Genomic DNA, 26,108 nt, shown 5'->3' on the forward strand with positions numbered 1-26,108 from the left:
CCCTCCTCCCCCCCCTACACCTGCCGGGAGCGTAATCTAGGTTCACCACCCTTCTGCCAGTATGTTTCCTGGAGGCACATACAATCCAGTCGGTCCCTCTTGAAGTCGCGGAGTATCAATTAGCGTTTGCTCGGCGAGTTGAGGCCCTGGACGTTGAGGGAGCCAATGATCATTTCAGCCAGGCCAGACATCGCCCTTTTCCAAGGCTTCACATTACCACCCCCTCCTCTGAGACAGTTCCATGGTTGAGCCCCTGCTAACTGGGACCCTTTGTACCAACATTTGAGAAACAGACACCCCCTGAACGTTACCAACAGCCCCCTTTAAATCCCTGTTCCCCCACCCCCACGGCATCCAGTCCCGCCCAGAATCATCACCTCAGACGGGATTAAATCACAAGAGTTCCTCTGTAACCACAGACCAGCTTCACAAAGCTCTTTTTTTTCTCGAGCCCCCTTTCTTGCCCCATTTTTCACCACACGGCAAAAACAAACAGACTGTTCCCCCACCCCCTCCCCTCGTCGAACATACAAAAACTCTTATCCAGTCCACCGGCCATGTTCTTCAAGTTAGTCAGACCAGCCGGTGGGGCAGGGGCAGTTGAGTTTCATAAATTTCCTTGAGCCTGGGACTTTGCACATGTTTAGCCCCTTTATACACCATCTGAGCTATTCTCTTCTGCCAGCCTTGGCACACCCCCTCCCAACAGCTCTGCCGTGACCCTTTGGATGTCCTCTGTTACCAGCTTGTAGTTATAGCCATCAACTTCAAAGGATATGGAAAAGGGAAAACCCCGTCTATATCTCACCCCTTTCCCAATGAGCCATTTCGTTAGGGGGGGAACATAGGGGCCTTAGCGTAAGTGGGGACAGATCCTGCTAGAACGCTATTTTCACATTTCCCAGGGTCTCTGAGCTCTGCCCCTTTGCCTTTTCCAGGATATTTTGCCTATCTGGTAGTGTTGGAAGTGGGCAAGAACAGAGCGTGGCCCCCTCCCAGCTGCCCCCGCTCTGTGCACCCTTTCGATTTTAGGTTCAACAATGTTCTCGTCTCCGAACAAGACCTTCACCGCCTCATGAATGGTCCTCCTAAGGTCTGTGTTTCCACCTCCTTCTGCGGGATGCCCAAAAATCTCATGTTCCTCCTCTCACGGTTTTCAAAATTGTCAATGTTCAGGGCAACTTCCCTCTCCAACTCTGCTAACCTCATCTATTTGTGCCTCCATTGTTTTAATGGAGGTCTGGTTGTTTTCCACTGCCTGGAGTCTCTCGTCCATTTTGTCTGTTCTGATGTTTATCCTATCCACTTTTCCTGCAATGTCAGCCCTCACCGCCCTGATCTCCTCCAGGAGGGAGGCTGTGTTCCTCTTAGTATACATGGTGTTGAACGCAATTTTACTCTCCGACTCCGGCCTTTTAAACTCAGATTGTCCTAACTTTTCCCTCCAGTCGATGGACAAGTGAAGGCCACTACTCTTGATCCTGGGTTCACCCCTTCCAGGCCTACTGGTGAACCCCCGGGCCGCAACCTGGGCTCTTCTTTGTGTTCTGGGACCCCCTTCACTCTGCTCCGTTGGGGCAGTCCTCCGTGTTTCTTCACATCTCCTCTGGGCTCACTCCTCCTGTTGTAGTGTGGGCCATGGATTCAGGGCCACCGGGGGCGGCTTTTTATTCTCTTCGTCCCATCCTGGGATCCGTTGCCACACTCTCCTCCCTCCTCCGTGCCTTCACCTAGGTGGGCAGACGCCCCGGGTTCTACTCCGGGGGCCCACACCTAATTACACCGCTTTGCAGCTGGTTACTCGCTCAGCGTTCCAGGGTCTGATGTAGCTGGGGGCCGGGGGTTAGGCCCTCTCTCCTCCTTCTATAAGTGGCTGTGTCACCTCTTCGAGTTACCAGCACAAGTAGAACAAGTTCAAGATGGTCCTCTAGGCCCTTCAACTTCAGGATTGGTTGGTGTCTCTCAACCTCAAGGATACTTAATTTCATGTGTCGATCCATCCCAAGCATAGGAAGTACATGAGGTTTGCGGTTGATGACTCACATTTTCAGTTTCGGGTCCTGCCGTTCGGATTGACCTCCGCCCAAGGGTCTTCACCAAACTGATGGTGGTGGTGGCAGTGTATCTCAGGAAAGGGGGGGGGGGGGGATTCACGTCTACCCCTACCTAGACAATTGGTTGATCAGGGCATACTCTCCCGAGCAAGCCCTGGATCATCTGTCTGTCACCTGCCACTCCCTTCTGTTAGGCAGAAACCTGTGCAGTTCCCTTAGGGACCACTGCAAAAGATTTAAGACTACAGGTGTTTGGCAGTAAACCCACTTGGTAGCAGTCTGTACCACACAGACTCACTTGGTAGCTGTGGCTGAGCAGTCAGACTTCCCTCAAGAAGAGGTAGGCAGTATTTAGAGTATACACAATAGGTACAGAGATACAGTAGCACAAGCAAACACTGACCAGAGCTTTGGTGTAAAAGTATATACTTATTTCTCCAGCATGGGATCTGGCATGGATTCACATGCTCATGAATATTCCCCGTCGTCAGGCTGGGAATCCTCAGTAAAGAAAAAATCAGTATCAGTTTCGTTTCCGATCTGTCTTTCTTAGTAGTAACCAATCACTGAGCTCTGGGTCATACTGCCCCCAGCCAATGACTGCCCTCTCCCTAAGCCCCGCCTCTGGCAGCCATCCTCAGATTTTTACCGCACGCTCAAGTGTTGGGAGTCCTCGTGTTTAGCTCTAGAGTTTTTTTTTACTGCGTTTTCACGTTTTTTCAAGAGAATTTCTAATTTTTTCGGTTTAATCGAGCATCAAGCTCCACCGTTTCTACTTCCGATAACGGGGACCCGTTTCAGAATTCTTCTACGCCCCTCAAGGGTGAAGTTTTCGTCGAGTTTACTCTTCTTTGCGGATTCTGGAAGATCTGCGGCCTACCTCAACGGACATGGCCCAGGACAAAGGGAGCTCGACGCCCGGATCCAAGCTGTTCAGGAACTGCCCTGGATGCGGATTATATAACGTTTTCAAGGAGGACGAGCATTCGCGATGTCTCTACTGCCTCCATGGGGACAAGACGCATGTGGAGAAGGACTGTGCGTTCTGCAAGAACCTTTCGGAACGGACCAAACAAGATCGTCGTTCCCGCCTCGCCACCTGGCTGGAGAAGGGCACAGCAAGTGAGAAGGTGAAGAAGTCTGAGCGGGTTTTAAGTCCTTTAAGGGTGCCCCGGCGACGGGGGCCCAACAGAAGGCCAACCACTGCGAGTCCGCGGGCTCCGGGAGCGCTGAAAGGTCGGGCTCTCCGGTTGCCAAGCAGGGTGCTACTTCCCCGGCACGTTCGACCACGAGCCAGCGCTCTGGTTCGGGGAAGAGGAAGTCCGAGAACCCGGGTAGGCCGCTGGAGCGGATCCGGTCGATCTCGAAGGGGGAACGAGGCGTTGACCCTCCCCCCAAGGCGAAGGCCCAGGACGCACCTAAGGTGGTGAGGGCCTTGATCCACCCGGCTAAGGCCTCTACCGATGTGGTCGCTGCGACCCTGGCGGAGCCGGCTGAGACTACGCCAATGGAAACGGCCTCTGGGCCCAGAGTATCTTTGCCGCCGCGGAGGGAATCCTCTTTGTGAAGCCCCTGGCTGAAAAAGAGGGGGGGGGGCCAGTGGCCGTTACAGACTCGGAATCAGCTTCTGAGGAGGAACTGGTGGAGACCGAGAAGGGCCTCAACGAAAGGTCCATAGGCCTCAACGAGAGGTTCATGAACCTCAACGAGCGGTTATAGAAGGTTCGATCCCAGGGGACGGGCCCTGCTGACGTGATCGAAGATAGCACGACGACGAACAGGGCCCAGTGGAGCGGCCATCCCGTCCGTCGCAGCCATTGCCCGAGCCCCAGGATAGCTCGGCGGCCATTTTGTTGGCAATCCAATCCTTATGTACCGAGATAAGGACGAGATTTCCACGCACCCCGACGGAGGAGCCAGAACCAGGCCCGTCGCGAAGCCCTCCGAACAAGCGGAGGAGAGTCCACCCCGCTCTGCCCTTCGTGCCTGCGAGACCGGTGGACCCCTCGCCAGGAGAGGATACGGCGTCGGGGACGGACGATGATGACGGAGATAACGCAGCAGACATCCCGTCTTCACACCCGCCCGTTCCCACCCACCCCAGGGCTGGCGTCCCCAGGCGACAAGGTTGGCTCTTTCCACGCCATGATAACCAGGGCATCCAAGCTCTTCCAGCTCTGCCCTGAAGAACAGAAAAAGGAGGGGTTTCTGTACCAACGACGAGAGGCTAAGAGGAAGACTGTCCTCGCGGTGCCTTTACTCGACATCTGGGACGAGGGGCTTGCTGTCCTCAAGAAACCTGCCACGACACCCGCCAAGAGGGACAGGTACGAGAAGAAGTACCGAGTCCCCGATGCCGCCCCCTTGTGCCTCAGGGCCCAGCCCACTCCAGACTCGGTCGTCTCGGCAGCGGCTAAGAAGAAGGCAGCGGGCGCGGCGGCTTCAACTTCCACTTCCCCGCCAGACAGCGAGGGTAAGAAGTTGGACTCTATGGGACGAGTCATGTCGGCGGCGACGACGACGACGATTAAGGCGGCCAGTGCCTTAGCGATCGTGGCCCGCTACGACAGGGAGCTCTGGTTCAAGATAGCGCCCCTGCTAGATTTCCTGCCTGATGACAAAAGGGCGGAGGCCCTAGAAATTCTGCAGGAAGGCGAGGTGGCGTCGATCACGCCATTACGGTGGCAACGGACATTGCCGATATCGGATTTAACTGGGCAACAGTTTGCCTACGACGAGGATGGCTCAAGGCGACAGGACATCCAGACCAGAATGTTGGACATGCCGTTCGACGGCAACAACCTCTTTGGTAAGGTGGTGGATGAGTCTCTACAGGCCATCAAGACCGACTCGGAGACGGCCCGGGCCCTTGGGGTGCTTCAGCAGCGATGGCCCTTTCGGAGCCCTGGAGGCAGGGTGCCTCCAAAGGATCCAGCAGTGGCTCCTCCACCTACCGCCAGGCGGCCCGCTCCTCTTCCCAGGAGGCCTACAGAGGTCGCAGCAAGCAAGGGGGTTCCCGAAGTCGTCGCCAAGGAGGCCAAGGCGGCAAGGCCGCTTCCAAGCAAGATTGACCCGGCCGGGTTGTCGGGCCCCCACCGAAGCTCCCCAGTGGGAGGCCGGCTGACTAAGTTCGTCAGGGTGTGGGGGTCCATCTCCACCGATCGTTGGGTGTTGGACACCCTGGCCAACGGGCACTCGCTGGAATTCCTAAAGAAGTGCCCTCTCATTCCTCCCGTGGCCAGGAAGGAGAATCACGTCCCTCAACTGCTGTTGGAGGTAAAGGCGATGCTCAGGAAAGGTGGCATCGAGCTCGTCCCCAGGAGGCTCCGGAGTATACTCAAGGTACTTCCCCGTCAGAAAGAAGACAGGCGGTTGGCGCCCCATCCTAGACCTGCGTCGGTTAAACAAATACATCAAGGCGCAGAAATTCAGGATGGTCACCCTCCAGCATGTGCTGGGACAGCTGGAGGAAGGTGACTTCCGATCATCGTTGGACCTGGAGGCTGTTTACTTCCACATCCCCATTCTAAAAAGACACATGAAGTTCCTCAGGTTCGTGGTTCAAGGACGCCACTACCAATTCAGAGCCCTACCGTTCGGATTAAAGTCGGCACCCAGGGTTTTCACCAAGTGCCTGGCACCAGTGGCGGCGAGGCTGCGCCTGCAGGGTATCCACGTCTACCCCTACCTGGACGACCTGCTAATCCGGGCATGGTCAAGGGAACTCGCAGTCGATCATATGGCGAGGACCGTCCGGTTGCTCACGGAGCTGGGGTTCTCCATCACCTACCCCAAATCCCACCTGGTTCCGTCGCAAGTAGCACTGTTTTTGGGGGCGAAGCTCGATACAGTGGAACAATTGGCCTCCCCTTCAGAGGAGAGGACCAAGACCATCCTGGGCAAGGTACGGCGACTGTTAGCCACGGACGTGGCCAGGGTGAGGTCCATCAAGTCCCTTCTCGGGATGATGTCCTCATGCATCTACCTTCTACCCCTTTGCAGACTTCGGATGCGTCCTCTAGAGGAGTTCCTCGACGCCCGCTGGTTTCAGTCGAGGGACTGCTTCGAGGACAGGATCCTCCTCGACTAGGAGTTCCGTCGGGCGATCCTATGGTGGGGCACCCAGGCTCACCTCACAACAGGCACAGACTTTCAAACCCCGGCTTTTCAGGAGACGGTGACTACGGACGCCTCTCTGGAGGGTTGGGGGGCCCACACTGGAGATCTCCACGCAAGAGGCCTTTGGCTCCCGCAGGAGAGGTCTCTTCACATCAACATCTTGGAGCTCTGTGCAGTGTTCTGGGCGCTCAAGTCGTTCCTCCCGTCCCTCAAGGACAAAGTGGTGAGGATCTTCACCGACAACACCACAAAGATGTTCTACATACGGAAGCAAGGAGGGACCAGATCCCCAGCCCTATCCAAGGAGGCCCAGGATCTGTGGCACTGGGCCGTCGCCCAGGAGATGTTTATGGTTCCCTTCCCCCTGGCAGGAATAAAAAACACCATTGCCGACTCACTCAGCAGGGAGCTGCGCTCGTGCCACGAGTGGGAACTGCGCCAGGATCAAGTGGATCGACTCTGCCAACGATGGGGCAAACCCCAGATCGACCTGTTTGTGACAGCGACAAACTCCAAGTGCCAGAGGTTCGCCAGCAGGTTCCCACAGCCGAGGAGCATGGGCGATGCTTTTTCGTTCCCTTGGGACGGCCTGTTTCTATACGCGTTCCCTCCATTGCCGTTGCTGCTCCGCCTCATCAGCCAGCTCAAGAAGTCCAGGTGCAGGATGATCCTCGTCGCACCGGCGTGGCCGAGGCAGGTCTGGTTCCCGGACCTTCTGGACTTGTCAATGTCCCCGCCAGTCAGGCTGCCGGCGGACGCGGATCTTCTCTCCAGAGAAGAAGGCGCCATTCTACACCACGACCCACAGTCGCTGAACTTGCAGACCTGGCTCCTGCAGCACTAGAGTTTGGAGGGTACGATATCCCGGCTGATTGCAGAGAGGTTCTTGCAAAGGCCAGGGCGTCCTCAACTCTCAAGTGTTACGGTCATAAATGGAAGAGGCTCTCTGTCTGGTGCCATGCACAGAAGATTAACCCTCTGCGGATTGCGGCCCCTCAAGTGCTACCGTACCTACTGTTGCTGGCCAAAGCTGGACTGGCTCACGACTTCATAAAAATACATCTGGCTGCCATCTCCCGATATACCAGGACTATGGGACGGGCGTCCTTGTGGTATCATCACCTGGTAAAGGAATTTATGAAGGGACTATTCTGATCATTCCCGCCGGTGAAGGACCCTGCCCCAGCGTGGGAGCTTAATGTGGTGCTGACCAGGCTCATGGGAGCCCCATTCGAGCCTATGCATTCGGCGCCTTTGAAGTTCCTGTCATGGAAGACCGCGTTCCTCGTGGCCATTGCCTCTGCACGACGAGTGGGAGAGATTCAGGCCCTATCTTGCAAGCCTCCATACTTGACTTTTCATGACAAAAGGGTAGTGCTGAGGACGCACCCCTCCTTCATGCCCAAGGTGCCGTCGGACTTCCACCTCAACGAGCCCTAGGTGTTACCAGTTTTCTTCCCGTCGCCTTCGACGCCGGCCGAGAGGACTTTGCACTCGCTGGATGTAGCTAGAGCTCTGAAGTTCTACGTGGACCGCACAAAGAGTTTTCGGAAGACGTCACAACTATTTGTGAACTTTGGGTTTGTGAATCAAGGGAAGGCTCTCTCGAAGACTTCCATTTCCAGATGGCTCTCCAGCTGCATCATGCATTGTCACCGGTTTGCAAACCGACCGCTGCCCGGCCGTCCGAGAGCCCATTCGACCAGAGCGATCGCTGCTACCACAGCGTTCCTGTCTGGTGTGCCCCTGCTGGACATCTGCAGGGCTGCTACGTGGAGGTTGACGCACACCTTCACGATATTCTACTTCGTCGATCGGGACTCCAGGGAGGAGTCCTGGGTCGGCCAAACAGTGCTGCGTAACCTGTTCGCTTAAGGTGAGCCTGGTGAGGAGGTAAGAGATGCTTAATGTTGAGTTGTTGTATTGCTTAATGTTGAGCCTGTTGCCACCTCCTGTGGTTGTGCATGTGTATACTGCTATGTATTCTTTTATTCATGAGCATGTGAATCCATGCCAGACCCCATGCTGGAGAAGGAACAAGTTACTTACCTGTAACTGTTGTTCTCCAGCATGGGTCTGGCATGGATTCACATGCGAACCCTCCCACCTACCCCTCTGCGGCTCTTCACTTGGTCATACTGTCACTTTGCGTGCTACCAAATCTGAGGATGGCTGCCAGAGGCGGGGCTTAGGGAGAGGGCAGTCATTGGCTGGGGGCAGTGTGACCCAAAGATCAGTGATTGGTTACTACTAAGAAAGACAGATCAAAAACAAAACTGATACTGATTTTTTCTTTACCGAGGATTCCCAGCCTGACGGGGAATATTCATGAGCATGTGAATCCATGCCAGACCCATGCTGGAGAACAACAGTTACAGGTAAGTAACTTGTTCCTTATTTAAAGACACACTTGTAAATTAAACTAGCATAAAGAGAAAAGTAAATTCAGCACACAGTCGCTACTATATATATACACAACCCTAATTACTTATTAGACAAGTCTTAGTGAGAAACAACACTTATTTTCAGACAGAGGTGAGCGCTTAACATAAGATGGCACTCTAATAAGTTATTAAAAAGGGAGGGGAAAAAGGCAGAGTTATGGAAGCACACACATTTCAGTACTTTTAAAAGAACCACAGTAAGGCAGGATAGGCAGAGTTCTACTGGAGAGCAAGGAAGTCAATTGCAAGGCCCACTCTTGGAGAGCAAGCAGAAGGGGGTCCAGGTTCACACAGTGGGGTTATGCCTAAGGAGTCTTGTAGATAGTTTGCACACAAAGAATGAAATTAAAGTCAGGAAAAGTTAGCTAGGTTGTCCCAGGCCAGCCAAGGTTAGAAAGTCGAGGCTTTACTGTCACCCCCAACGATCTGTCGCAAGTACTGTGTTCCTTCACACAGTACCTTAAGTGTGAAGGAAGCTCCAGCGGGGGCAGTTGTTCCTGGCAGCGGGTGCAAGTCGGTGTTTCGTCCAGAGGAAGAGGTCGTCTCGCCGTGGAGGAAAGATGAAGGTCGTTGCACTGCCAGGGAAGAAACCAGCCGCGGAGTTCTTTCGGTTAAAAGGTACTACCCTTCTCTTCGCGGTAGTGGTAAGCCGTGGTATTCCGGTTGCCGGGGTGCTTGGCACGGGCAAGGCGGCCACGAGATGCTCCAGGAAGGTGAAAAGAAGGCAAAACTGGTTATCCCCACCAGTCAAAGGAAGAAGACTCTCCGGACTGGAGATCTCCTCTGTCGTCGGGAAAAGTGGTGAGACGGTTCAGCAGGGCTCCACCGGTGGTGTCGTCGTTGCAGGTCGGCTCAGCTTCTCCCTCCTCGGATTCTTAGGTCCTGTGGCGACTTCTGAAGTTCCATTCCCCAAAGCCCTGCTTTTATGCAGCAAACCCCCATTCATTCAGCCTAGCTATTAATCAAACATGCTAAGTGGTGAGCCGGCCGGCTCACCACTTGGGCCAATCACACAAGAGTGCGACTTGAGTTGCCAAGGCAATTCAGTCCAGGGTGCCTAAACCCCCTCCCACACACCTTGTGGTACCCAGACAGAGTGGCACCACTTTTGGAGGCTTCTGTGGAGAAGCCCGCCAAAAAGTGGAACAAAGGGCTCGACTTGGGTTGGAGTCACAGAAGAGAACACAAACGCCATTTTGGAATCGAGTTCTGGCAAAAAATACCAACCGGTGAATTAATATTAATTAAATAAACCGGCGGTATGTTCGAGGCTATAAGAATTAAATAATTAAAGTTGGTAGCCTCGAACAATGGGAAAATCCCATAGAGATATATTCGCGGTCGAATATAAAATGTAGTATCCACTGCCACCAGCCAAACCTCGGATCAGGGGGGACGGAGACGTGCCCCCTCGAACAACAGACCCCCTCGAACAACAGACACCGGGGCAATCAAATTGCCCCGACCAGTACGTCCACAATATGATGGTTTGTACTGGTTTCTGTTCATAATTTGGGACTAGCAAAGGCAAGAGCGACTTTACATGCCCTGGGAGACAGTAGTCAGTCCCAGGGTATGGAGTCTATGTTGGGGGTTTGCTATGACACCCCTGGGTTACGGCACGGAGGGTGCTGTGTAACCCACATAAAAACATGAGACCCTATGGAGTAAAAGACCTCATAGCCCATAAAACACATGAACACCTCAAATCATGTCTAAGAGTGGGAGTAAGAGTCTCACTCTTAGCAGGAGAAATAAATAAACCCCAGAAATCCAGCAGAGCTGCTGGGGGACTCACTAGGTTTGAGAAATTAGCCTTTACAGAGAATTCTCTCTAACACCTTCACAAGCTGGGCTTCTCCCTCAATTTAAAGAAGTCCCATTTGACACCTACCCAACGGCTCCAGTACATTGGAGCATTGCTCGACACATCCCTGGGGCTGTGTTTGTCACCCCAGGTGAGGGCTCATCACATTCTGCAGATGGTGGACAAGTTTCGACTTGCCCAGAGTCTCCGGCGTTCGAGTTCTTGAGGTTGCTCGGCCTCATGGCATCCTACATTCTACTGGTGCCAGAGGCCAGGCTGCGGATGAGATCAATGCAGTGGGCTCTCAAGATGCAGTGGTCACAGTCCTCTAGCAGGATGTCGGATCCTGTTCAGGTGCCGCCCTCGGTCGGCCAGGATCTTCAGTGGTGGGCCGTCGAAGGCAATCTGATGAGGGGGGCACCATTTTGGTTACCCTGGCCGGAGGTGACGATCGTGACGGACGCATCCCTCACGGGATGGGAGGCTAATGCCAACGAGTTGACAGTCGGCGGTCGTTGGTCTCCGTCGGAGTCCAGACTCCATATCAATCTGTTGGAGCTGAGTGCCGTCAGGCTAGCCCTTAAGGCTTTTCTGCCTTCTGTGCTGGGGAAGACTGTCCTGATTATGACGGACAATACAGTGGCCATGCGCTACCTCAACAAAAAGGGGGGGGGGCAGGGGCAGGGTCTCGTCCACTGTGCAGAGAGGCAATGCAGCTCTGGTTCTGGGCCATCCAGCAGGAAATTTCAATCTCGGCAGTTCATCTGGCCGGAGACGAAAACGCGGCGGCGGACTCTCACGAGTGGGAGCTGGGAGATCTTTGCCTGTGGGGGACCCCACAAGTGGATTTCTTCACCACCAGCGTCAACCGGAAGTGCAAAAGATTCTGCTTGCAGGAATTTCCTCCAAGAGGAGCCTTAGGGGACGCGTTCGTAGTGGAGTGGTCCTTCCCACTGCTGGAAGCATTTCCTCCAATCCCCGTCATTCCGCAAGTGTTGCAGAGGTTACAGAGGTTCGGTTCCCGAATGATCCTCATTGCTCCGGCATGGGTCAGGAGAGTGTGGTACCCGGACCTTCTCGACATGTCCATCTGCCCTCCACGCTGTCTTCCTGACCGAGACGATCTGCACTCACGGGTTCTCCATCCAGAGGTCAAGCCTTCATACTTGGTATCTGAAAGGTTGAGGTATAAGGATTGGGACCTCCCTGAAGGCGTGATGGAGGTGTTGCTTTCGGCCAGAAGGCCCGCAATAAAATCCCTGTGCCGTTGGAGAAAGTTCTGCAACTGGTGCAGGGTACAGAATGTTGATCCTTTTCAATGTTTGATTCCTGTGGTTCTGTCTTTTTTGCTTTCATTAGCCCTCAAGGGCCTGCAAGTGGGTATCATTAAGGGTTACCTGGCGGCGCTGTCAATATTTACGCGCTCGTCTGAGGAATGTTCATATTTTAAGATTCCTTTGATTTCTCAGTTTCTAAAAGGGCTAACTAGTGTGTTTCCACTGTCACCTTTTTAGGTGCCGGGATGGGATTTGAACTTGGTTCTAAAGTTCCTATTGGGAGCTCCGTTTGAGCCCTTACATTCTTGTCCGTTGAGACTGTTGTCCTTTAAGACTATTTTTAGTTGCGGTTACTTCCACTCACCAAGCCACATTTCGCGGTGTTCCATAAGGACAGGGTTGTCCTTAGGGTTCGTCCTCCTTTTCTTCCGAAGATTGTGTCGGAATTTCATTTGACCCAGAAGGTAATTCTTCCAGCGTTTTATCCTCCTCCTCATCCTGGTAAGGAAGAGGAGAGGCTCCATAGGTTGGATCCTACGAGAGCTTTGAGTTTCGATCTATCACGGATGTCCCGGGCCAGAGTGGACGATCAGCTCTTTGTTTGATACGCTGGAAGGCGTTTAGGTCAAGCTGTTTCTAAGCAGACCTTGTCCAGATGGATCATCTTGACAAACTCTGAATGCTATCGTCTGGCGGGTAAGGACCCTCCAGTGGGCTTACGGGCTCATTCCACTAGGGTGTGGCTGCCTCCACTGCTCTGCAGAGGGGTGTTCCCATTCGTAATATTTGTGAAACAGCCACATGGGCCTCTGTCCATATTTTTGTCACACTATTCCCTGGATTCCATCCATGGGCAAGATTTAGCCTTTGGTAAGGCGGTCCTCTATTCAGCAATTTGATTGGGCATTCTAAAATTCTAGATGCTTTTCCCACCTCCATACGTTGGTACTGCTTTGGGAGTCTGTCATAGATGTGGAATACGTCGGAGGACACAATCCCCTCGAAGAACAGGTTACTTTCTTACCTGGTAACGTTCTTTCGATGGGATGTTCCTCCGACTTATTCCACATCGCACCCTCCCAGCCTGCCCCTCTACAGAATTTCTTATGCGATTGCAGCTTACATTTCCGCAAGGCTTTCTGCAGTCATACTGGCAGGAGATTGGTGCCACACGTTCTGGGAAAAAACTACAACTGAGGCTACGGGCGCCGTGCGTCCTATATATAACATCCGGTCATCGACGCAGGATGCCTACCCGAGGCAGCACAGCTGTGGTGATTACAAGTCATAGATGTGGAATACGTCGGAGGAACATCCCATCGAAAGAACGTTACCAGGTAAGAAAGTAACTTGTTCTACTCTACCCATAACTGGGGCATAGTTCTCATAAAGATCAAGAAGACATCCAGACTTATATTTTACAGTAACATAACAACTGAACAATAATATGTCTGTGCCATGTATAATTTCATTAACTGCTTGTCCCTTCACGTTGCATTGGACATATTTTAAAATAACCATTACAAATGGCACAGTTAAGTTCCTTGCAACTTCTTCATGGCTATACCTGGTTTCTTGGTTCTCTGGGTATCACTACTGCGATGAGAGGGATTTCTCCCGAGGCGTTCTTGACTCTGAATTCTCTGGGGGTCTCTACTGCGATGAAGGAGATGACTACCGAGGCTTCAATGATTCTTGAGCTGCCCCTAACCCCTACCAGGTCTCCCGCTGTTCAGTTACCTGCAGCGTGTTGGGACTGCGTCACCAGTTCTTCCTGGGGCGATGGGCTTACTCGGGTTGCTGCAGTTCTTCCTGCTTCGTCCTTGTGGCTCTGCAGACACTTTGGCCACACAGTTCCGCACAGTTGCAGGACCACGCAGTCCACCTCCCAGAGGTCACATCACTGCTGGCTTCTCTCTCCTTTCATTGGTCAGGAGATTGGCTTACAGCGTAGTGCTCCGCCAACCGTCCTTGGATGTCCCTTCCACAAGGGATCAGAGTTCCTACAGCTTTGCGTTCCCAGGTTCAAACTTCCTGGGCTGGCTTTACACCAGGGGCTCTCTCTGTGACAGTCCTTTGTTGCTCTTTATTTCCTGTATATGGATCCTTCCCAGTGTAAAGTCAGAGTCCTTCTTTACTGTTGAACTAATCTTTATTTCTTTTTGGGGCCAACACTTCTCAATACCATATTAAGGCAGCCTGTTCTTACTCTGCTGGCTTTTTTGGCTCTTCTTCGACTGGATTATATTACTTTGAGAATCAAAGACGGAAGAGACATAACTATAACAGACAGTAGTGTTATCAGGGATTTCTGACAAAGACTTGGTGAAACGGGGTTTTGAAGTTTCTTCATGATATGATATGGCATTTGTAACATGCCTATACACAAGTGTTTCAAGGCGCGACGAGGCAAGGGGGGGAAACAGGGGGAGATGGACAACTATCCTACTAGGCCAGGTGTCATTCAGATTGCGCAAGTGCAAGGGTAGAGGGGAAAGGGAAAAGTGCAAGGGGAAGGGGAGAGGGGAAAGTGCAGTACATGGTTAGTAGAATACAAGATAAATAATAGGGCCAGCTGGTGGCAAGTGCAAGGTAAGTGCCGGGAGGAGGGGCTGTAGGATAGAGAGACAGTCCCGTAGTTCAGGTAGGCAGTGCAGGGAAGAGTGGCTCGGCCAAGGACCGAGATCGGTGAGTGGCCCTGTTGCAGATTCAGTGCAGGTTTGCTGATTTTAGCAGGGGAGAGGGAGAGAAAGCGGAGGCAAAGAGGAAGGTTTTGAGGTGCTTCCGGAACCGGAGATGGTTCTCCTCAAGTTTCAAGGCGGCAGGAAGGCTGTTCCAGAGGGAGGCCGCTTCTGCAGAGAGAGATCTACCCCCAACTCGTTGCTTGGTGAAGCGGCTGACCCTGAGGTAGTTGGAGGTGGATGAGCGAAGAGCTCGAGAAGGAAGATATTTAGGAAGAGAGAGAGAGTTGAAGGTATTGTGACACAAGGCCCCAGAAGGCCTTGTGGACGATGCAGAGGGTTTTGAACTTAATCCTCGCAGCCACTGGGAGCCAGTGTAGTGATTTCAGTCCTGGAGAGATACGGTCCCTGGGCTTGAGGCCAAGGACAAGTCTTGCAGTCCTGTTCTGGATGAGTTGCAAAGGGCGGAGAGTAGAGGCAGGAAGATTTAGATGGAGGCTGTTACAGTAGTCCAGCTTTGAGAGAACCAGAGCTCTAGAGACAGTGAGCTTCTGGGGAAGGAGAGGAAAGGAAGGATACCTCTGAGGAGGTGTAGCTGGTAATGTGACTTCTTAGAGACGTCAGATATGTGAGGAGAGAGACATCAGATATGTGAGGAGTTAAAGAGTGTGTGGAGTCGAAGATGACCCCAAGGTTTTTTGCCTTGCAGTTAGGAGCAGGGAGAGGGCGAAGGGAGGCCCGCCAGAGAGCTGCAGGGAAGGGGGGAGTGGGTGTGCCGATGAGTAGAATCTCAGTCTTACTGGCATTAAGGCAGAGGTCGTTGGCAGCACACCATTCATGGATAGCAGAAAGACAGTCCGAGATGAGGGAAGGGGAAGAGGAGGCCGAGGGTAGCCTGAAAATGAGCTGGGTATCATCCGCGTAGCACTGAAAGTTGGGACAGAGAGCGGCGATGCAGTGAGCAAGAAGTGCCAGATACTGGTTGAACAGCCAGGGGGAGAGGTTAGATCCCTGGGGGACACCACAGGTAGAGAAAAAGATGTCAGAGAGGAAGGACCCCAGTTGGATCTGGGACGGTCGATTGGAGAGGTAGGAGAGGAAGGAGGTCAGCCACGCTAGAGCCTGACCAGTGATACCCAGGTTATCACGGAGACGGTTGAGCAGGATGGTGTGGTTGACAGTGTCAAAGGCAGAAGAGAGATCGACCAAAATGAGAACACAAGGGGTATTAGAGTCAAGGTTTGAGAGCAGGTCCTCACAGATGTTCAGGAGAGCAGTTTCCCTGCTTCTGGCAGCTCTGAAGCCGGACTGATGGTCATGAAGACTACCAACAGATTCAGCATTGAGATTAAGCTGGGAGATGGCCAGTTTCTCGAGGAGCTTGCCCAGGAAGGGAGCTATAGGGATTGGGCGATAGTTAGCTGGGCAGGAGGGGATGGAAGAGGGTTTCTTAAGAAGGGGGTGCACAAGGGAGTGCTTGAGGGGGGGTGGGAAGACTCCAGGGGCGAAGGAATTTTATTTATTTATTTAGATTTATATAGCGCGCAAGCAGCCCACGGGCATTGAGGCGCTGTTACTTGTGAGGTACAGGAACAGCGCCATACATACATGCATACAATACAGAGGTACAGGAATGGTAGCAGTTGTTGGTACATTATAAGTATTACAGACATAATACAATACTTACAGCTTCTGCGATTGGTCATTACATTCCAGCTTATGCAGTGGGTCAAAATGTATAGTATTCATGCTGATGTGAGGGACCTTATGTGAAGAGGATGGTTTTCATAGCTTTACGGAAGGCGATGAGGGAGGCCTCACCTCGGATAGTGGGAGGTAGGGCATTCCAGTGTGTGGGTGCAAGATATGGGAAGCTGGAACCCCCCGCTCTGGCTCTTTTTACTAGTGGCACATAGAGCATGTTGGTATAGGGTGATCTGGTTGGCCTTGTGGAGGAGACAGGGTGGATCCTTTCGGAGAGGTAAGCGGGAGCAGTGAGGTGAATGCACTTGTGGGTCAGTGTAAGAGCTTTGAAGACGATTCTTTCCTTAATTGGGAGCCAGTGGGCTAGTTTTCTGGCCTCCGAGATGTGTTCTCTTTTAGCAATGCCTTGGGCTGCACGGAGAGCACTGTTCTGTATGACTTGTAACCTTTCCAGATTTTTGTTGGAGGTTCCTAGGAAGAGTACGTTGCAGTAGTCTAGCCTGGAGCCAGTGATGGCTCTGGCTATGTTTGTGCAGTTCTCTTTGGAGAGAAAGGGCCTGACTGCGTTGATTAGTTTAGCGTGATATGCAGCTGAGGAGGCTATTGCATTGACTTGTCTCTCCATGGATAGGTTGGAATCCAAATAGACTCCAAGGGTTTTGATGATTGCAGAAGTCAGCCAGGGCAGGAGCCAAGGAGTTGATGTGGTCCTTGATAGTTTTGCAGGGACAGGGGTGGACCTGTTTTTGACGAGGCTTTCATAGATCAGACTTGTCTCAACCTCGTCAGCAGAAAAAAGGGGAAAGGCAGAGAAGGAGGGAGGAGGGGTGGCTGCAGAAGGTCCAGAGGAAGAGCAGGGAATAGAGGGGGGGAGGTGATAGGTGAGTGAGGACAGGATGTCCTGAGTTTTTGAAATGAAGTGAGAGGCCAGTGCCGTGCAGAGGTCCTGGGAGGGGACAGGAGAGGTAGAGACTGCAGCAGGGTTGGCCAGCTCATTGCAGATTTTAAAGAGTTTGGCCGTATTGTTAGATGCCTGTGGGGTGGGGTAGGGAAGGTGAGGTGGGAGGATAGGAGAAAGTGATCACTCCAGGAGAGAGGAGAGGAGTGGAGAGAGGGACAGAGAGGGGAAGGTCAGAAGAGATCAGAGCATCGAGTGTGCCCTGCAGAATGGGTCGGCCCAGACCCATAGAGAGTGAGAGAGTCGCAGAGGTCGCGAAAGAGTCCAGAGGGAGGACAGGAGGCATCAAGGTGGATGTTGAAGTCTCCAAGAAAGAGGAGGAGAGGTCAGCCCACTCAGAGGGGAAGGAGGAAATTTGACTGGGTGGGCGATAGATAGTAGCCACGCTAAGGGAATGGCTAGGAGAGGGAGAGAGACCAGGCTTTCAAAGGAGGAGTAGGTCTGCGTAGGAGTGACAGTGGCAGGAATCCACTCAGGGAAGATAAGGGCCACCCCCCAGTCTCCCTAGCACGGTTGGGCCTAGGCAAGGAGAGGATCTTGTAACCGTCAGGTAGGAGTGTGACAGAGCTGGCCGTGAACCATGTCTCCGTGAGACCGAGGATGTCAAGGTCCAGTTCCTCAAGAAGGTGACAGATATCAGAGAAATGTTTGACGGCAGAGCGAGAGTTGAGAGTGGCAATGTGGAGAAGGTTGCCATCCTTGAAGGACTTCCGGGGAGGGGTACAGATCAGAGGTACGCCCTGTGGAAGGGAAGGAGTCCTGCGAGGGGAGAAAAAAGCCCTAGTATACCACAATTTCAGAGCAACAGTAACACAGTAAATGCGTATTAGGTACCCAGTGTAGAGGCCAAAGTTTGAGAGTCCTGCGAGGGGAGAAAAAAGCCCTAGTTTACCACAGTTTCAGAGCAACAGTAACACAGTAAATGCGTATTAGGTACCCAGTGTAGAGGCCACCTAAGTTTGAGAGTCCTGCGACGGGAGAAATGGAATGGGAGTCCTTGGTCTCAGAAGGGGAGTCTATCCCTGTGAGGTTCTGCTTTTCCGCCAGCCAGAGGGAGACTATTGGGGTAGTGGCCTCACTTTCCTATCCTTCCCCCCGCCCCCGCCCCCCGGGGTGAAGTGACGAGTTCCCATGAATCATCACACCTCCCAAATGGTTGTTGCACACATGGGAACCAATAACAATATTGATGAAAAGGGACCGCTAAATCTGCTTGACTTTGCTGCGCACCCGTCCTGGAGGCCTGAGCCACAAAACCAATGGGATTCTCTCTTTGCATAGAGAGATCTATAACAGACAAGACCCTTAGCTGGTGGTAGAGTAGCTGATGCTGAACAAGTCGACCATTGGGAGAAGGCCACAGCCAGACCAGCCATCCATAGTGGAAGCTGCCGCTACAGTGGTGAACCGACACATCCTAGAGGCAGACCACATTGTATATGTGGTAGGTGTAGTCAGCTGAATGCTGCCAGTCTCCGGATTTGTGGAATACCTCTGGACCAGAGAGACCCAGCCGCGAATAATATGGCAGACCGGCTTGCCCAAACCGAGTAGCCCGGAGAAGCGCTATGCGACCGAAGAACCGAAAAGTGGGGTTTCTGGACGGAAGCAGTGGCCTCCTCCCCTAAAGGCAGACACTGCGGATAAGCAGGTATGCTGTCCCAATAAGTGGATCAGCTATACACGGACACCATTGGAGCTTCAGAAAGGCAAAGATTGAGCTAAAAACCCAAATAGGGTGAAAATGAAGCTGATGTTCCAGAGAGGACAATACAAATCCCAAGAGTAAGCAGAACACTGAGGAGGCGAAAGCTAGAATAATAACCCACAAGGGGTTACCCCCTACCAACAGCAGCAGAACCCTCCAAGGGAGTGAAGCCAAACATAACCCATGAAGGGTTACCAGATGAGGACGAGACAAGAGCACTCCAAAGGGTGCAGCTAAACAACCCACACAAAGTTACTGAATATCAAAGGGAGGAGGCGATAGATATCCAAGGGTGTGAAAGCGAGCCCAACAACCCACAAGTGATTACTGAAATTGCAAAAGTGAAAGCGACACTCGGGGGGGTAGATCTGAGTTGAAAGACGTGCAACGTCAAATTGCAGAATTAAGAAGAGAACTACTTGTTTTGAATAAGATATTGTTAAAAGGGGTCAGGGGGACTCCTGACGCCTTTTAACAATGTCTTATTCAAAACAAAGTAGTTATCTTCTTAATTCTGCAATTTGACGTTGCAGGTCTTGTGGAGGAAAGCAAGACATTTGGATATTGAACTGCATGTGTAAGCCCTCGGCCTGAAGCTCCAACAAGCTGGTGCAGCTGAAGGCCTAAGAGATTTTGGAGGGGGCGGGGTCAAGCACCAACCAGGACAAGCCATGAATGGGCAGTAGGGACACTTCTTTAGGTCACCTTTTACGTTCCTTTATTAGTGGTAGGATCCGTTCGCGTGATAGCATAGGTTTGGAAGCAGGACAAGTTTTATACTTTTGTAAGACATTCTGACTATCATACTTTTATTATTTTTTAGGGTAGGGAATCTGTGTAGTAGTAGGGCTAGGAGAGCCATTTCTTATTTTTTTTTTTAAAGGAGTCTGTTGGAACAGTCTCCTATTTCTGACCTACCACAACATCCTCTCCTTTTTGACAAACTCCATACTGGCTCATTCATGCAACATGGGTCAAATCTTGTGGAACACTAGGTCAAGTTTGGGCACCATCATAAAACACCATGTTGCACATGGATGTTTGCGATATCATCTTATTACTCATCAAAAGGGCATAGAGTAAAATAGCCACAAATGCTCACATAATCATTGGAGCCACAATTGGCTTCAGTACAAACAATTCAGGATGTGGGGATATTCAAGTATTGTCTGGCAAAGGTGTGATTTCAGATTCTTCATGTTTAGGTTGTTCCTTTCCTCCATCAGCGGACTCGACAATGAATCCTCGGACCGTGTTTGGGAATATCCACTTTCATTTTTTTCCTCAGAGCTTTTTTCTTTACAGTTGCCCATGATAATACAGGGACTGGAGAGGTTGTTGCTCCATGGTTTATCATAGGTTCCACTGGTGTCTCATCTTGAGCGATCACCTTGTGTGCTCAGCTAAGTCAAAGCTGCTTCAGGGGAGTCCACTTCAAACTATTGCTTTGGTAAAGGTGTTGGAACGTAGGGAATTTGAAATGGAATCTCGAGGATGATTACATTTCTTGTGAAGGACAGCAAGTAAGTGATTGACAAGTCTTTATTGAGTTTACAAAAGATAAAGTTCAAAGCGCTTCCACCTTCACTTTTTCACTCTTTTTCTCTCTCATCTCGAGCGCCACCCCTAGTACTTGGAACATCTTCACCTTTTACATCAGACGACATCCCATTACACCTCCCTCAAAGTCTTGCTGGCTGAAGGTGGGGCATTAACTCATACCACTCTGCGTTTGTTCCACAAAGGACATACCCCTGTGTGACCTTTCCTTTGCTTCATTCATTCGAACAGTGCTACCCATGCCGCTGCCTGTAGTGACATCCATAAAGCAATGATCCTTTCCTCCACCACATCTCTTCCTTCCCCCACACACCGGCCATCTGTATAGCCTTCATTCTACATTACTCTCTCCATCACACCATTGGTCTCTGGATGGTACAAAGACTTTTTTTGGTTCAGAATTGAACTTTATTGGCATTTAAGAAAATACATTGTCAACGATCAACACAATGTTCCTCAAACGCACCCTTCCCCTTCACCCTCGACCTCCCCCCTCAATGCAGCAGATGGTGTTCAGTTCACCTATACTTGTGCCTCAAGCTCCTACTCCAAACGTTTGCCAATTCCTAAGGGTCATTTTCCAGCAGGGACTCCCAGTGTTATCTCCTCCACGTGGCCTCCCTAGTCCCCAGTTGTGGTTTAGCCCTTTCACCTCCACCCAGCCTCACTGTCCTCACCAGGCCGGGGCAACTCCCCTTCTGTACATCGTTCACCGGCCATACTTCTCGAAAAAGAGCACCCACTGGCCTTCGATGTTGGACCGAGATTCGTTCATCTAATGTGTCGGAAACTCCATATTGTATATAACAGACCTTTTCCAACTTTTCTTTTCCACCGGCCGGCGTTGGCTTTTCCACGCCTGGGCCAGGCAACATCTAGCCGCTACCAGCATCACCTGCACCATATGCCCGTATCCAATCTCTTACTCTCTTCCCCCGGCTGCACCCCAAAAAGGAGGAACCATGGTGTGAACCCCCTCTGCATACCGTCAACCCCTCTTGTAAGTGGTTTCAACCCAGCACTCCACCTAAGTCAATGCCGAGCGTGTGATGCCCAGCTGGAACCCTTAATTATAGATTTTTATGTCTAAAGTTCTTTTATTTCTGAACAATGTACCCTTATATCACGCCCCTCTCTTTGAATTCCTCCCCACCCCCCTCCTCCCCGGTCTCAATGAACCAAGAAGTAGGTTGTTTTGCAAAGTTAAAAGATTTATTGTATGGATTTGAACAAGATGTATATCACACTTTTATGAATTTGAACAATATCTAGATATCACACTATTATTTATACAATGATCAGCATTGGGTGATATCACAATCAACAATCGTTCGTAGGAGTAGGGATGAGAAGAATACTGTAGCATAGAATAAAACTGTGTGGGTTCAGTCAAATGCAATAATAGGAAATTAATGCAGCACAGAAATAATACTGTTATTTGTTCAGTCAAATGCAATGCAATCACTTGTTCCCCCCTGATACTACTCAATCCCCCCTAATACGCAATATAGAGATGGAAGGAGAGAAATCAGGTTTCAGGAATATACAATCTCAATTGCAGTTTCAATCCCAATTCTCCCCAGCAAGCTAAGAGAGAAACAGGAATGATTTCAAAACAGGTCAATTGCTTTTAAATTTGGCTTGTAATGAATGGGAAACACACTAACAAATGGATTTAATTCTCTAATTTGATTCAAAACTAGTGGAAGCCGCTTTGGATAGCTTCAGGTAAACACTATCAATGATGATTGAATAACTAGCAAATTGGAAACTGAATTCAGAGGTTGAATGCAAAGAATAGCTGTTTTACATGGGATGAAATTGAGCCAAATGCAGATTCGCAGTAAACTTTTCTGTGCGCGTTAAGCGCTATTGCGGCACAAACTATAAGGAGTTTGGATTAATTTCGTTCCTAGCATGTACGGTTCAGAAGTTATGAAGGTTTTAGTAAAGTCGATTTTTCTCAAAAAGAATCAAGATTTCAAATGAAAGATGCGCTTTTGAATATTACAAACAAGGATTGGCTTTACACTAAGGGGCTATGGGCGATGCGAGATACCAATGGTACAGCCACCAGCCCAGAGGCGCCTCTGTCTGATTTTTGCCCGCCGTGACACTTGCCTTTCTTCAGCAAATATATTGGCGCAAAGATGATTTATCACTACAATTATCACAGGATTATATGAATGAGAGAAGGATTCAGGAAAGACAAAATAGGTTCTTCAATGCAGTTCTGGATATGATAGAATGGGTTTTCGATTAGATTACTTAAAGATAAGAGATTGGCTATGGACAGTTCTATGCTAGATACTCACAACTATGGTTTTGGAATAAGCCCGTCAGGATCGGGTCAAAGGGTTTTGGACTGGAATCTGCTAACCACGGGACAGGATTCAGGCGCTTAGTTCTGCTCTCTGCACGGCCCTCTGGATCTGACGGGTTGGTTCTGGGTTACAGCTCTGCTCTACTGGTATGGATCTCTGGGTTCTAGCAAGAGTTCTTGGCAAGAAGCAGAAAACGGCACAGCCATGGGTGTTTATTTTCTTGTGCCCCTTGGAAGTCTGGGGTTAAAATCAGGTTGTCAGATTTCAGAGGCCAGCTGAGAAGGGTTCAGCTTTGGATTTTCTGCTTTCAGAGTTCTGGAGTCCGGATCTGGGTTCTCCTGCAGAGCGCTTCGCCAGTAGATCAGTCTATAGGTGAATTTGTCTCTCCCTAGGTCCTCAACAGTCCCTATTTATATATTTCCCAAGGGGGTGGATAGGCTGATTATCCTAAGCCCAACCTCTAGGAAGCCTATTGGTTAAAGTATTTCCTCTCTCCTGATTTGAGAAGGAAACAGTGTGTCATAATGTGTCATGTTGACGCTGTGTTTATGGTCCAGGGGAAAAAACCCTCCCCTTTGTTTCTGTACAGTATAACTAATTTTTCACATAAATCATATTTACAATATCACCAATTTGCTAATAATACATATTCACATCACATTTAATAAAGCACGTATCTGTCCAAGTTTCATCTTCTTGAGAGTTTTGGTTCAAAACTGACAGTTTTTCACGCTTTTGGTTGGTTACCCAGTGTCGGATCTTTACAAATTTTTCTCCATACATGCGCATGACATCTGGGCATACTCCTGTAAAGTTTCATATTTTTAGCATTATCACAATTGCTACAATATCAACATTTTAGTGGTTCTGTCTCTGAACATCGCACTGATTCCAGATTAGTTTGAAACTGTGAGCCACATTTTCATTTTAACAACCTATAAATTCCAGATTTTTACCAATTTGGCACAGTTTTCTATGAGCCTTTTTCTCAAAAATATATTTTCTCCAGTTCCAGATACACATCAGTCTACCTCCCCCTCCAAGGTTTGGCTGAGCCAAGAGCAACCTGAGCCTCTTCCTGCTAGCAGCTGGTTTCTGTTGACGCCTGAATTTGCATTTCCTTTCAGTCAAGGAAGTCTTTTGTCTCTGGTCAGAGCAACAGGCCAAAATCCTCCTCCCACATCCATTAGCAACTCCCTGCCAGTTCCCCAGCAGAGAGCAGGGGGGAAGATTGCTTTGTTTGGGAGAAGCTGTGGAATGTCTTTGTTGCTGGCTTTTGCTCACTTTTAAAACACTTTCAAATGGTCTTTTCTAAAAATACAATTTACATTTTTACAAATATACCCACAAATCTCTTAATTCCAGCCTTTTTAAAACATGGAGATGGAACTGTAGCAACCTATATGGCTTTTGATGGGAAGTCTCTTCTTTTCCGCACTTTGATTTTAAGACACAAGTTTTAAATGACAGTATAAGTAAATGACAGCTTCTGATACAGGCGAGTGGCGGTACTGCGCCCATATCTCTCATATTTTTCCCATGCAAGCACCTTTTGAATGTGGATTTGTTTATGATGAAATGTGCTTCTCCTGACATTGTGCTTAGGTGGATTCTTTAAATAAAGTGATGTTTAACACCCAACAAGGATGTTGGATCTTTTCTGATGTTTGGGAACCATGATTTTGCACTTTCCACAGCCAAGGAAAAACGAATTTTCAAACAGTTCTGCGTTTTCCTTGCAATGCAGCACTGCTTTTTCAAGTAGTTTCATTTTACTCTGTGGGCAGCCTAATGATAGGTTTTGGTAGTGGTCTCCTGTGTTACCACTGACATAGGCAAAATGGATTGGCAGCCTATTTTTCAGGTTTCCCTACGCACTTCTGGGGGATTTTTAGCGCACATGTTTTCCGGCGGCCTTTCTGTTTTTGATGACAGCAGCGCACAGTGATGTTGCAGGGTATAGACTAGTGGGTTAGAACATCCCACACTCTAACCAAAGACAGAACATTGAGGGGATTGGGTCCTCCAACGTATTCCATATCTATGACAGGTAATGTCCACAGCTGTGCTGCTCCGGAAATCTTTGGCGTCTGCGTCCTGCGTCGATGACGTTGATGCGCCGTCCCCGAGGACCTCCTGCAACGGCCGACGTCACCCGATGTGATAAGTAGGACGCAAGACGCCCATAGCCTCAGTTCCGTTTTTTCCGCGAACATGTTCGCTTCGTGAATCTCGGTACGCCTCGACTCGTTGGAGTTTGCTGTTTTCTATTCTACGGTTCGTTGAACCTGTTCGGTTTGTTATGACCTGTTCGTGGCGATGTCTTTCTCATCTTCGACCCCGCGTCCGGGCTTCAAGAACTGCGGGGACTCTGGGTCCAAGATGTCGGTCATGGACTCGCACGACGCCTGCCTCTGGTGCCTCGGGGAGGCCCACGATACGGACGACTGTGTTTCCACTGCCAGTCGCTCACTGCAAAGGCCTTGCGGGAACACAAGAAGAAGCTGTCGGTAGGCCGGGTGTCTAAGCCCCGGAAGTCGAGGTCTGCGGGGCTTTCGACCGATGACTCGAGGGGTGACTCTCCGCCTCGTTGTCAGAAGTCCGGCGGGTCTCCTTCCAGGAGTCGGTCTCGCCACTCCTCTGCCTCTTCTAGGCATTCCAGGAAGCGCCGACATAGGTGGCCTTCCCCGTCCTCTTCCGAGGACGCCGCCCGTCGGCGGGTCGCTTACCCCTCCATGCAAGCGACACCGGAGCAATGGGCTTCCTTCGGGAAGCAGATGCTAACGATTCTGGAATCGCAGGGCACCGGTCCATCCGCGCCTCCGAGTGGGGTCGGTCGGCACCGGACGAGAGACACCGCCCGTACGCCTTCGGGCTCGGGTGGTTGACATGGCTCGCGGGAGAGGTCCCGCTCGGACAAGGGTAGCCGTTCTCGCCATGCCCGTTCCAGGTCCCGGTCCTCGACGAGCTCGAGATCGCGTTATCCTGTGCCGTCTTCGAAGAAGACGTCGACGCCTGTGGCGCCGAGGTCGTTGACGATTTCTCTCGAGGCTCTGCCTCCGAGGGGGTCGTTGATGCCGTCGGCGCCCAGGTTGTCGAGAGACACGCTCGGAGCTCCGGCTTCGAGGACTGTGTCGATGCTGGCGGCGCTGCAGCTGACGTCGACGCCGATTCGCTCGATGTCGGCGCCTTTTCTGTCGACGGCAACTCGTTCGGCACCCTCAACGCCTTTTCTGTCGACGCCGACTCGTGGTGTCGGAGGGGCCTCGTGGCATGGGATTTGCCCATAGAAAGGCTATGGCTAAGGTTCGGCACTACTTTGGTCCGCAGAGGTCTTCCTCTCCCCGCCTGGAGTACATTTCTGAGGGTGATGAAGGCTCTGATGGCGGCCTGGTTCCGGTTCCAGATGAGCTCATCTCGGGCCATAGCCAGTTTGATGACCTGAGACAGTCACTGCATGATGCCAGTGGAC

General features: G+C 51.0%; 1 protein-coding gene across 3 annotated transcripts in view; it reads left to right on the forward strand.

Moving 5' to 3' along the window:
* The window catches only part of LOC138570801 (uncharacterized), a 941,103-nt gene that overhangs the window by 226,462 nt on the left and 688,533 nt on the right, over nt 1-26,108 (forward strand). The window lies entirely within an intron of this gene.

The sequence above is a fragment of the Ambystoma mexicanum genome, chromosome 1p (genome assembly GCF_040938575.1).
Source record: "Ambystoma mexicanum isolate Mex_15411 chromosome 1p, UKY_AmexF1_1, whole genome shotgun sequence".
Taxonomy (NCBI): Eukaryota; Metazoa; Chordata; class Amphibia; order Caudata; family Ambystomatidae; genus Ambystoma; species Ambystoma mexicanum.